The sequence below is a fragment of the Schistocerca gregaria genome, chromosome 5 (assembly GCF_023897955.1).
Source record: "Schistocerca gregaria isolate iqSchGreg1 chromosome 5, iqSchGreg1.2, whole genome shotgun sequence".
Taxonomy (NCBI): Eukaryota; Metazoa; Arthropoda; class Insecta; order Orthoptera; family Acrididae; genus Schistocerca; species Schistocerca gregaria.
In genome coordinates this window covers 104,301,324-104,314,065 of record NC_064924.1, presented here as the reverse complement: position 1 = coordinate 104,314,065, position 12,742 = coordinate 104,301,324, and the positions used below count along the sequence as shown (strand labels likewise).

Genomic DNA, 12,742 nt, shown 5'->3' with positions numbered 1-12,742 from the left:
CGTAATACCGATCAATTTAATACACATTACCAATAACAACAATCAATATCGTGAGCGGTTGTCGTACTTCTACTAAAATTTACGAACTTCCACTACCAGTAACTTCATACTGAGGACTGCTTGCTTCATCTGATGACACCCAGATCCCATGTGAGACGCAGAAGAATCTGTCTTTGTCTCTTAGTTTTGACCAATCAGACGCCAGGAAAACCAATGCTGTCCTACAAGGTCGTGCCTAGACCAAACCATGGATAAGTGGAGACGCTGCCTTCTAGTTGATTGGTAAGCCTTAGCTCGCGATTACGCCGTGGTAGCGACGCAGTTTACCACACAGAAGTTTGGCTTAAAACATGTGACCCAACGTTACAGATTGCCCTGGCCCAAGCTGCTACAAATGCCTAACACGCCTCCTAAAACCAAGCAAGAGGATGAATCAGTAAATGACACACAGTTCAGTCCCAGTAGGTCAGGCGTGAGAGTGAAACAGTCCGTTCGAAACTAGTCACCAGAATGAAGGGTGAACATTAATAAAGCCGACAAACTGCAGGGACTGATTCCTGACTGGAAACAGAGGAAAAAAGTACTATGAACACGCGTCCGGAAATGTGTCGTGGCCACGGAAGATGGTGCAGACGAATGAAAGTTCCTATGACCACGTGCCGTGTGCTCTTTGAGTGTTGAAGCGAGTAAGCAGCAGCATGGTCCGGTATTCATATCAAGCCGAAACGGTGTTTGTGTACGGCCAGGCCGATGGGAACGGTTGCTATAGCATAAACCCTGACGGACACCAATCACATCCAACAACATTTCAAGCCCTATTTGGGCGTTTGGCGATGATGGGTCGTTTAAGACGAAGAACGTGCAGGGAGACGGCGGACTGTCAGTAGACCATATTTAGATGACCCGGTTCTGCAGGCTATTGAGACGAACCTTAATACAAGCTCCAGGCAAGCGGCCCGTCCACATGGTGTAAGCCAACGTAGTATTGCGTGTATTCTGCATAAGAACCGCTACTATCGCTATCATCTGCAACACACACAAGGAACAGGGCTCGTGATCAGAGGCATTTCCCTTCGTCAGCGTCCTCCACCGTGGCAACAATCAATTCCGGACAGACCAGTCAGGAATCCGTCCCTGCAGTTTGTCGGTGTTTTTACTCTTTATATGTGCTATAACTGTGGCAGATTTCCAATAAACACTTTAAGAATTCGATAAGTACCAGTACACTGAAAGCGGAGCAGCTTAAGTTTAATTTATTTACTTTAAATTTATGAGATTTCAGTACAGTTACCCCCATAACATAAAACAGCCCATTGCATGAAGAATACTGACGTATAGCACAACAAGATAGAACACGTGACATCTACCGTCTCTTAGTAAAAATCCAGGAAAGACTTAATAGGCAAATAACAATCAAAGCTACTATATACAAAATAATTCCACGTATGGTTTTATAGGGGTTTTCATCAGGTGTAAGGAAAATTCCGAGATTTTATTGTAACTCTTCAATCCAAAACCAAGTTGAGAACAAAAACGAAATCTGGGAAAAATAACCATCACCGATTAGATTCTTCCTTCAAGAGTGAGAATGAAAGATTAAAAAAAAGCCCTTTAAGAAGATTTTCATTTATTACAAATAATTGCACGAAGTCCCTTTTAGAAAATAGAGAAGATTAATGAGGAATCTCAAGAAACGGGTAACGACATTATGAACTTACCACAACTAAAAACAACAAATAGATGGACAGCTAAAGAAATAAACAACAGGGTAAACATGGTCTTGATTTCATTTGGAGAAATGTATGCCATAGTGAAAAATACAGGGTGTTTCAAAAATGACCGGTATATTTGAAACGGCAATACAAACTAAACGAGCAGCGATAGAAATACACCGTTTGTTGCAATATGCTTGGGACAACAGTACATTTTCAGGCAGACAAACTTTCGAAATTACAGTAGTTACAATTGTCAACAACAGATGGCGCTGCGGTCTGGGAAACTCTATAGTACGATATTTTCCACATCTCCACCATGCGTAGCAATAATATGGCGTAGTCTCTGAATGAAATTACCCGAAACCTTTGACAACGTGTCTGGCGGAATGGCTTCACATGCAGATGAGATGTACTGCTTCAGCTGTTCAATTGTTTCTGGATTCTGGCGGTACACCTGGTCTTTCAAGTGTCCCCACAGAAAGAAGTCACAGGGGTTCATGCCTGGCGAATAGGGAGGCCAATCCAAGCCGACTCCTGTATGTTTCGGATAGCCCAAAGCAATCACACGATCATCGAAATATTCATTCAGGAAATTAAAGACGTCGGCCGTGCGATGTGGCCGGGCACTATCTTGCATAAACCACGAGGTGTTCGCAGTGTCGTCTAAGACAGTTTGTACCGCCACAAATTCACGGAGAATGTCCAGATAGCGTGATGCAGAAATCGTTTCGGATCTGAAAAATGGGCCAATGATTCCTTTGGAGGAAATGGCGGCCCAGACCAGTACTTTTTGAGGATGCAGGGACGATGGGACTGCAACATGGGGCTTTTCGGTTCCCCATATGCGCCAGTTCTGTTTATTGACGAAGCCGTCCAGGTAAAAATAAGCTTCGTCAGTAAGCCAAATGCTGCCCACATGCATATCGCCGTCATCAGTCCTGTGTACTGTATCGTTAGCGAATGTCTCTCGTGCAGCAATAGTAGCGGCGCTGAGGGGTTGCCGCGTTTGAATTTTGTATGAATAGAGGTGTAAACTCTGGCGCATGAGACGACACGTGGACGTTGGCGTCATTTAGACCGCAGCTGCAACACGGCGAACGGAAACCCGCGGCCGCTGTTGGATCACCTGCTGCACTAGCTGCGCGTTGCCCTCTGTGGTTGCCGTACGCGGTCGCCCTACCTTTCCAGCACGTTCATCCATCACGTTCCCATATTTCATATCACTTGCAGCGCCATCTGTTGTTGAAAATTGTAACTACTTTAATTTCGAAAGTTTGTCCGCGTGAAAATGTACTGTTCTCCCAAGCATATTGCAACAAACGGTGTATTTCTATCGCTGCTCGTTTAGTTTTTATTGCCGTTTCAAATATATCGGTCATTTTTGAAACACCCTGTAGTTGCTGGTGTTTATCAAATGAAATGAAATAACCATTTCAGGTTACTAATAACATGGCATATCAAATGGGACAATCCCGTAAGCTCGGTTTTTGCATAGCTGAATGGAAGGCTTCGGTGCCCGGAATGGTAAAATATCGCGTACAAGGCAGTAGCGCGATCAGTTCTATAGTTTTGTTGCAGTGTTTGAAGTCGTCACCAAATAGGAATGAGAAAGAACATTGAATAGATTCAAATAGAAACGCGCTCCGAGGATCGTAACACGTCGTTTGGTCGATATGAAAGTGTAAAAGAAATGCTCGGGGAACATGAATGGCAATCGTTGTAACAAAGGCGGCGTATATTTCGTGGGATCCTGTTCGGTTAATCTAGAGAACTTCTATTCGTATAAGATAGTGCGACCGTTATGCTGCCACCGTCGTATACGTCGCCTAGGAATCTTGAGAAGAATATAAGAGTGATTATAGGAGGTGCAAAGAGATTAGCCGGCCGCTGTGGCCGAGCGGTTCTAGGCACTTCGCAGCTCGAATCCTGCTTCGGGCATGGATGTGAGCGATTTCCTTAGGTTAGTTAGGTTTAAGTTGTTCTAAGTCTAGGTGACTGATGACCTCAGATGTTAAGTCTCTTAGTGCTTACAGCCATTTGAACAATTTTTGCAAAGATATTTTGACAGTCATTATCTCGTGTCCCATTCGTGACACGAACAGGAAAGAGTATCCATTACACTGGTGCGATGTACTCTCCGCCGTGCAATATACAGTGGCTAGCGGAGTACACAGGGTGATTCCGTGGTGAAGATGCAAACTTTCAGGGACGATGGAGAGGACCGGAAACGACTATTTCGGAAGTTATGAGAGAAAATCGTTCTGATACCTCTGACAGTGGTGAGGTTGTTGGTGCGATTGTAGGGCATTTAGCTTTCATACATTGTAGAATGGACCAAAATACGGAAAAAATGTCTGGTGAATTTGGGCTTTAAAATGCATGTCATATGACCTGTGAGCAGCTCTTCATCTTCGATACTGTGAAACACATCAATACGAGTGCAAGCACTTGAAGATCTGGTATGGACGAGGAAACAAGAAAGAAACGTCCAGTGAACATGGGCTGTAAAATGCCTACCTGAAGATCTATGGACACTGTTCAGCAGAAGAGACATGTTCCACACCAGTGAGTATAGGCAAGTGCTCATAGACCGTAGCGTATACATTTTAGAGCCAATATTTACTGGATATATTTTTCTTGTTTTGGTTCGTATTACCACCTCTTAAAGTTGCCTACCCGACAAACTAAGAAACAACAGTACCGATACTGTATTCCACCGTCAGAAATTGTCAGACCGATTTTCGCTTTACGTTTCGACTCGTTCGTGTCAGACCCCTATCCCTTACCACAAATTACTACATTTATCCCTTTCCACATGCAGAAAGATTGTAAAGTTAACGCGGAATCACTTTGAACATGTGAATGTAGGCAGGAATTCTCAAACGGCCTTCAACGGAAAGACTATATAGCGAGTGTATACTATCAATTCCAACTCAGGTATGTTAAAGTGCTGGTTAAACGCAAAAACAATTCAACAAATGAGTGGTTACGCAAGTAGCAGTAGAAGGATGCGTGTCGTGTATAAGATGAATGGCCAGAAAATGCCCAGAGACACAAAAAAATGGAAATAAGGAAGGACAGGCGCTGAATACGCGATTTCCAGTGTTACGTAATGATATTGAGATTGGCTTGGGCGTATAGCGAGAAGAAATGACGGAAGTCGGACGAAGCAGGTTCCTTGGCGGATTCCTTCACGTAAGCAATGACCTAGCGGGCGTTGTTATGAAATATGAACTGACGACATGAAGAAACAAGCAGAACGCACTTGGATGAGAATAGATGAACAACGTAATATATGGAGAGAGGCTTATATACTACACTGCATGATAGGTTGTAGGTGATGGTGGTAACATACGGAAACCACTGAATCTTCGAATAAGAATGGCGTTACATCCCGTTGACTCTCGGCCCTAGCTAATACAAGTCTTATCTACTGTGGTGGCTACAGGGTGGGGAAATCAAAGTGCTATTTATTTTTTTCAAGGTCCGGTTGGCAGCGGAATTGTAACCACAGTGAAAATCGAAAATGTTTTATTAGTAATATTTAGCAACAGCTTCTAGCTACTTGTTTAAATAGTCGCCGCTTTGATTTAGGCATCTGGTCGTATTATGATACAGACTTCCCAACACCCTCGTCATTGAAGGTTAACATCTTTGCTTTTCGCCAAATCTCTACACTTGTCTGGAGATCGATGTCTGTTCCAAGATGCCGTCCGCATAACCAGCGTCTGATGTTAACATAGAGATGAAAATCAGCGGTAACGAAGACCGGGCTGTATGGTGGGCAATCGGGCACTTCGCATCAAAAATGCTGCTGGAACGTTTGTTTCGGCTGCATTGTGGGACCGAGCATTGTTATCGAGAAGGACGATGCATGATGACAATATACCACTTCGATTGTTCGGAACTCTCCTTTGTAGACGATTTTTCCAAATCGCCTGATCAGTTCGCTAAACAAGGTCATCGGTTGACGCTTCCTTTCCTGACCACCTGCATCTTGAACGTATAACTGCTAGAGTTGTAAAACTATCGTAGTATTATGAATAATCTTAGACAACAGCTGTTTTCGTAACAGACCTTTGTCAGTTGAGATCGTAACCGCATTACCTGCATGTGACGTCTGTTGTAAACGTATCGGGCGTTACCTAATTTCGTTCGCTTTGTTTGTGAATGTGATAGTTCTCTTAATAGATCACCTAGAAAACGGAAGCATTAAACTGTCTAGAAACTAGCAAAATTGAAATTGTCAATGTTTAATTCAGGTTTATTCGAAAATTATTGATTTAGTAATACAGAGTTATCATACAGAGCTACCAACCGCAGTTTACCAAAAAACAGTAACTAAAAAAATAGTATCAGACATCGTTTCAGTACTTCATGAGAATATATAAAACATGTTTCTGTCATTGATGAACAACTTTCACATTTGTCAGCGATAACAAAAATCTCTTGCCTTTGATGGCGATGAAGAACGTTCTGTTGTGTGTAAAATAACAACTGTAGTTACACAGATTTATTACGGCTGTGCATGTGAACTGTAGTTGCATCGGAAGTAACTGCTTTAGTTACATAAATGTGCAGAAGCTGCGATATAAACTGATTTTCGTTACTTACGAGTATAACAAGCAGTTTATATTTTGTAAGAATATAAAACACAAAATTGACTGACACTAAACGATGTGCGGTTCTAATTATGAGCTAAAAAAACAAGAAAGTGAAGTTGTCAGCTTGCAGTTTCTCATTCACACAGTTGTATATGTTTCTTTCTGTACCAACGCTGCCACTAACACAAGTAACCCTTTTATGTGCTGTACTAAAACTACATAGCTTTGGTAGAGAACAACTCTGAATTTCCCAGCCTCAAAGTTCCTGCACCAGTGCCACACTGTACTGTCACACGTAACAGTTATGTTATGCGGGCTGCATGAAATCTGGCGGAACCCCTTAGTTCGAAGTAATCGACTGGCAGCACGCACTTCCAACTTGGCTCCAGACACAATTATTTGAGGCATCCTTAATTGTTCACTGTGATCTCAGAACTAAAAAGTGTAGTGAGACACGATTGACGGGTGTAGTAGAGACACTGCGCAACATATCTGCGGAAAGCTTCATCGGATATTCACTGTGGCTTTAATTTCGTGACTGATCGGACCTTGAAAAAAAAACCTTAATATAGGTAGCTCTGTTAGCTGTGGCAGATGATGAAACGTCGGTTGGCCATCTTAATGTGCATGTAATATTTTCTGGCATGTTTTATTTTCTCCACTTTGTAGGTAACTGTGTCTTGGTGACAGTGAAATTACTGTCCACGTACAGCTCAGACAATGACTAAGTGGCTTCTGTCACCTAAGATGCCAACCTGTTTGAGGGGGCGCCTGTTTCATTACTACTGTTGTAGATTAATACTTGTCACTGAGTAAAAACTCCGAGACGATTTAATTCAGCGGCCCTGAACTGCGGTCTGCGGATTAACAGAGGAGAAGCAGAATGCGTCCAGCTTGAGTTGAACTGAAAAATGTCTCCACGCACGTCCGTCCCACTAAGGCCGACCGCAGCGCAGCGGCTGGAAATTCCTCGACTGCCAGGGAGAGGAGCAGCGAACAGTGCGCCGGCGCAGCCTGTGGCATGCAAAGCAGCCCCCACCCCCGCACCCACCCCCGAGGACTCGCTATATCTCGGCCAACGCCCCTCCGCCACTCCAGTGCCTCACAAGAGGCCGCCTTAATAGCCGGCGCGCAGAACAGTTGCAAATTAACTCATTTACATTCGCAGAATAAATTCCGTCTCCTTTCTTCTTCACTAGCCGCCGCTCCTTTCCCACAACATACCATGCCTCGGCCGTCCGCCCGCTTGCCAGAGACGCTTATTTAGGTCCAAGGTTATCACGGGTTCTAGTGAATTAAAATGAAGTCGGAATTAGCTCAGTCTGTGCTCCGCATTTCTTAGACACACACTGTGACGCAACGAAATATTGTAAGCTCCCTTTGCCCAGTGGAAAAGCAATGGAACGTATGAACGCACTTTGGCAAGGTGAACGAAGACTTAGAGAGGAAATTAGCAGCCAGCTTACGTCTTATAATATAACCATCAATAAGGTGTTTCCGTGTACGTGGCAGCTCAGTCTCAAAGTAAGACAACTGGACTGCCTAATTTATTAAACATCTGATTCAACCTACGTTAGTATGTTCCAGTACGTGACCGATGGCGTTTCGGGCATGTGACAGGGTAAGGAAAATACACTGCTCGAAAGAATTAGAGGAACATGAATTCGGGACGTCTTCCATACTCAGTTCAGCAAAAAATGAGACCTATGTTAGCGACCAAAATAGACATTTATCTTTCAAAATTTAAGTACAAAACAAAACATCATTACATCCTCGATCGTTTGAATAAGAAAGAGCTGAAATGTCCAAAGTGTATCAAAAACAAAGTGGAAACAATCGTTCATCCTGTCATACTAGGTGTTTTTCATGGAATCTTCCGAGCTCCAATAATGTGTGTGCCCTACGTGAGCTTTTTTCGCGGCTAACGCCTACGTGGCAGGCCGATCTGCGGAGGTCACCATGTGGTTTCCGTTCGCATGAGAGTTCTTCGAGAGTCTGTGGTCCAACAGGATCTGTTAGATGTACTGCATGACCCTAACGCGATCATGGACATTGAAGCCGGCCCACAAGATTACAGAATTTGGTAAGTCTGTCGATTTCCTGGACTTCATTTGGCAGTTGTCGCTTACCATGGGTCTCCGCACACGAATATAACCATTAACTTGCTTCTGAAGATAAGTCGGCTCGTCTGAGACGAAGTTGTCAGTCAAGATGGGAACGTCAGAACTAAAGGCGAGCTGCAAGATGTTTTCGTGTCAAAAATGTCTCTGAGCACTATGGCACTTAACATCTGAGGTTATCAGTCCCCTAGAACTTAGAACTACTTAAACCTAACTAACCTCAGGACGTCACACACATCCGTGCCCGAGGTAGGATTCGAACCTGTGAGCGTAGCGGTAGCGCGGTTCCAATCTGCGGCGCCTAGAACCGCTCGTCCACAACGGCCGGCTGTTTTCGTGTCAAGCGGGGTACTCGAATAGGACGTCAGGGTCGTAAGGTCGTTTCTCGTAACCTCGTCAGTACAGTGTGATTGCATAAACGGCTTCAGTAGCCCTTCAAAGACCGTCTTGCAATGCTATGGCGGTATTCGTACGACGGCGCAAGACAGAAAGACTAAATATAGCTCTTCACGTGGGTCTGCAATGGATCGATGACCCTGACTATCTCGTCTTGTGTACTGACCTGTTCCCTATAGAATGTCCACAACTTATGGAAGAAACATGGAGAGACATTGAGATCTGCAAACAACATGACCAACAGTACATCCTTTATGGATCAAACAAACCGCCCTTGCAACTGGCGTAACATTAAGATGTCGCATTACATATGCTTGGTTCAATACAACGTCCACGAATGAGAACCGCCCGCTGTGTAACTCACTCGAAAACACTGGGACACCGGTACTTACATCCGCTTGAGGAGTCACCTGACACTGTATTGAACAACACAGCCAATAGGTGGCAAATAATTTTCATTGTTGCCTATGTTGAAAGTGAAGATTTCAAACTATGCAATAAGACGACAGGTACAGCCTGTATCAAAATACACTCCTGGAAATTGAAATAAGAACACCGTGAATTCATTGTCCCAGGAAGGGGAAACTTTATTGACACATTCCTGGGGTCAGATACATCACATGATCACACTGACAAAACCACAGGCACATAGACACAGGCAACAGAGCATGCACAATGTCGGCCCTAGTACAGTATATATCCACCTTTCGCAGCAATGCAGGCTGCTATTCTCCCATGGAGACGATCGTAGAGATGCTGGATGTAGTCCTGTGGAACGGCTTGCGATGCCATTTCCACCTGGCGCCTCAGTTGGACCAGCGTTCGTGCTGGACGTGCAGACCGCGTGAGACGACGCTTCATCCAGTCCCAAACATGCTCAATGGGGGACAGATCCGGAGATCTTGCTGGCCAGGGTAGTTGACTTACACCTTCTAGAGCACGTTGGGTTGCACGGGATACATGCGGACGTACATTGTCCTGTTGGAACAGCAAGGAATGGTAGAACGATGGGTTCGATGACGGTTTGGATGTACCGTGCACTATTCAGTGTCCCCTCGACGATCACCAGAGGTGTACGGCCAGTGTAGGAGATCGCTCCCCACACCATGATGCCGGGTGTTGGCCCTGTGTGCCTCGGTCGTATGCAGTCCTGATTGTGGCGCTCACCTGCACGGCGCCAAACACGCATACGACCATCATTGGCACCAAGGCAGAAGCGACTCTCATCGCTGAAGACGACACGTCTCCATTCGTCCCTCCATTCACGCCTGTCGCGACACCACTGGAGGCGGGCTGCACGATGTTGGGGCGTGAGCGTAAGACGGCCTAGCGGGGTGCAGGACCGTAGCCCAGCTTCACGGAGACGGTTGCGAATGATCCTCGCCGATACCCCAGGAGCAACAGTGTCCCTAATTTGCTGGGAAGTGGCGGTGCGGTCCCCTAAGGCACTGCGTGGGATCCTACGGTCTTGGCGTGCATCCGTGCGTCGCTGCGGTCCGGTCCCAGGTCGACGGGCACGTGCACCTTCCGCCGACCAGTGGCGACAACATCGATGTACTGTGGATACCTCACGCCCCACGTGTTGAACAATTCGGCGGTACGTCCACCTGGCCTCCCGCGTGCCCACTATACCCCCTCGCTCAAAGTCCGTCAACTGCACATACGGTTCACGTCCACGCTGTCGCGGCATGCTACCAGTGTTAAAGACTGCGATGGAGCTCCGTATGCCACGGCAAACTGGCTGACACTGACGGGGGAGGTGCACAAATGCTGCGCAGCTAGCGCCATTCGACGGCCAACACCGCGGTTCCTGGTGTGTCCGCTGTGCCGTGCGTGTAATCATTGCTTGTACAGCCCTCTCGCAGTGTCCGGAGCAAGTATGGTGGGTCTGACACACCGGTGTGAATGTGTTCTTTTTTCCATTTCCAGGAGTGTAGATTTAACGTGTCTGACGTTGACACCCATGTTTCCCTAATTCTTTTGAACAGTGGATATTAGTGGAGCAGAGATGAATTGAAAATCATACTAGCGACGATACGAACTGCAAATGGGGACATCCGCTGACATAGGCCACTTCGACAAAGGGTAGGTTGTTAAGACCCACCTCGGAAAATGTATATCGCAGACGGGGAAGCTTATCGGTTGTGGGAAACACAAAAAAAAGGCCACGCGATTAACTGAAAAAAAATGTGTGAATTCCTAAGGAACCAAACTGCTGAGGTCATCAGTCCCTAGACTTACACATTACTTACACTAATTTATGCTGGGGACAACGCATATACCCACTCCCGAGGGAGAACTCGAAGCTCCGGTGGGAAGGGCCGCGCAATCCGTGACATGCCGCCTCAAACCGCGCGGCCACTCCGCGCGGCTGTTGCTCGCATGCTACTGTCTTGAGCGTCCATGGGAAGTGGTTGAAGGACGGCGTAGCCACGAGTAGGCGACAAAGTGTAGGGCGTCCACGTCTTATAACAGAAACTGGAAAGTCGTTTTCATCTCTGTAAAGAAGAATAGGTGGCGCTCTGTGGCAGATCTCATGAAGGAGTAGAGTGCTGCTGCAGTCGCAAGTGTTTCGGTGCATAGAGTTCAGCATACATTTCCGAAAATGTACCTTCGCAGCTGACGACACCTAGGTTTTCTCCTGTTCATCCAACGACATCGTCAATTGCGGCTCCAGTGGGAACGTATAGCTTCATCGGATGGCACACCTTTCTAGTTACAAAGATGATTGTGTCTTGATACGCCGTCATCCTGGCGAGTGGTTCTTCGAAAGAGGCACCGCCTTTGCACGCACGCCAATGGACGTAGTATTATAGTGTGGGGGACTTCCACCTGCGCTTCCAAGGGATCTGTGGTAGCAATCGAAGGGCACCGTGAATCTCTTCTGGCTTGATGACTTTCCCGACCGTGATGGGATGTTCAAGCAAGATAACTGTCCGTTAGGCCAGAATCGTGCTACAGCGGTTTGAGGGGCAAAATAGTGAACTCACGAAGATGTCTGGCGACCATAATTGGGTCCGCTCTCACAGACATCTGTAAACCGCCAACAACTTGTCGAATGCATATGTTGCTCAGAGTCGTTACTGTATTGTACACAGTCCATGGGACCAATAGGTTATTAAGTAGGTAGCCATAATGATTTTGCTCGCCGGGGTATAAACAAAAGCTGTAGCTTCTGTTGAGCTTCAACAAGATAGTGAGGAATTCAGAATTGGGAAGACGTTTGAAGTAAATAGGTTCCACATCCTCAAAAGTATTCTCATCAATTCCAGTACTTCTGTGTCATTTAAGTCACGCAAAGAGAAAGTCAATGTGTAGTTATCGAACACATCAAAGCACCTTCGTTCCGCTGATCACACTGTTCTGTTTGTCTCTATTCCAGATCAACAGTGGATGGCAAAACATAATAAAGCCAGTCTGTAAGGACGATTGAAAATCAGTTGCAGTTTCATAAACAAGAAAACGTTTTAGTTGTTCCTCTTTTGTTGTCTGTGGTGAGGGCTTTGCTAGGGAAATGTATGCTGCTAGCCAAGACAGTGAATACAAGCTTTCACCGTCACCCTATGCAAGAAATCCCAGATAAAGTGTATGCCTCTGTGATGAACAAAATAATAGGTGACAGGAAAATTTATTGGGACAGATCTAGATAAGAAACGTTATACTTTCTGTGGAGTTTTGAATATAGTGTGTTGCGTAATTTCATACAGAGTTACAGCAGCGAGATACATTTTTTAATTACAATATTAGCTTTGTCTATCATGTAGCGGATGTATTAAAATCAGCAGCGTAAAAATCAATTTAAATCGCATTTGGTTTAGTTTGGGTGCAAGAAACATTTAAGTTTTAGGAGTCGATATAATGTGCTGTACATAATACTTGGCTGTTTGCAGATGGATGTTCTGGCGGC

General features: G+C 45.4%; 1 protein-coding gene across 8 annotated transcripts in view; it reads left to right on the top strand.

The window, feature by feature from the left end:
• The window catches only part of LOC126272688 (hemicentin-1-like), a 1,027,565-nt gene that overhangs the window by 170,924 nt on the left and 843,899 nt on the right, over window positions 1–12,742 (top strand). The window lies entirely within an intron of this gene.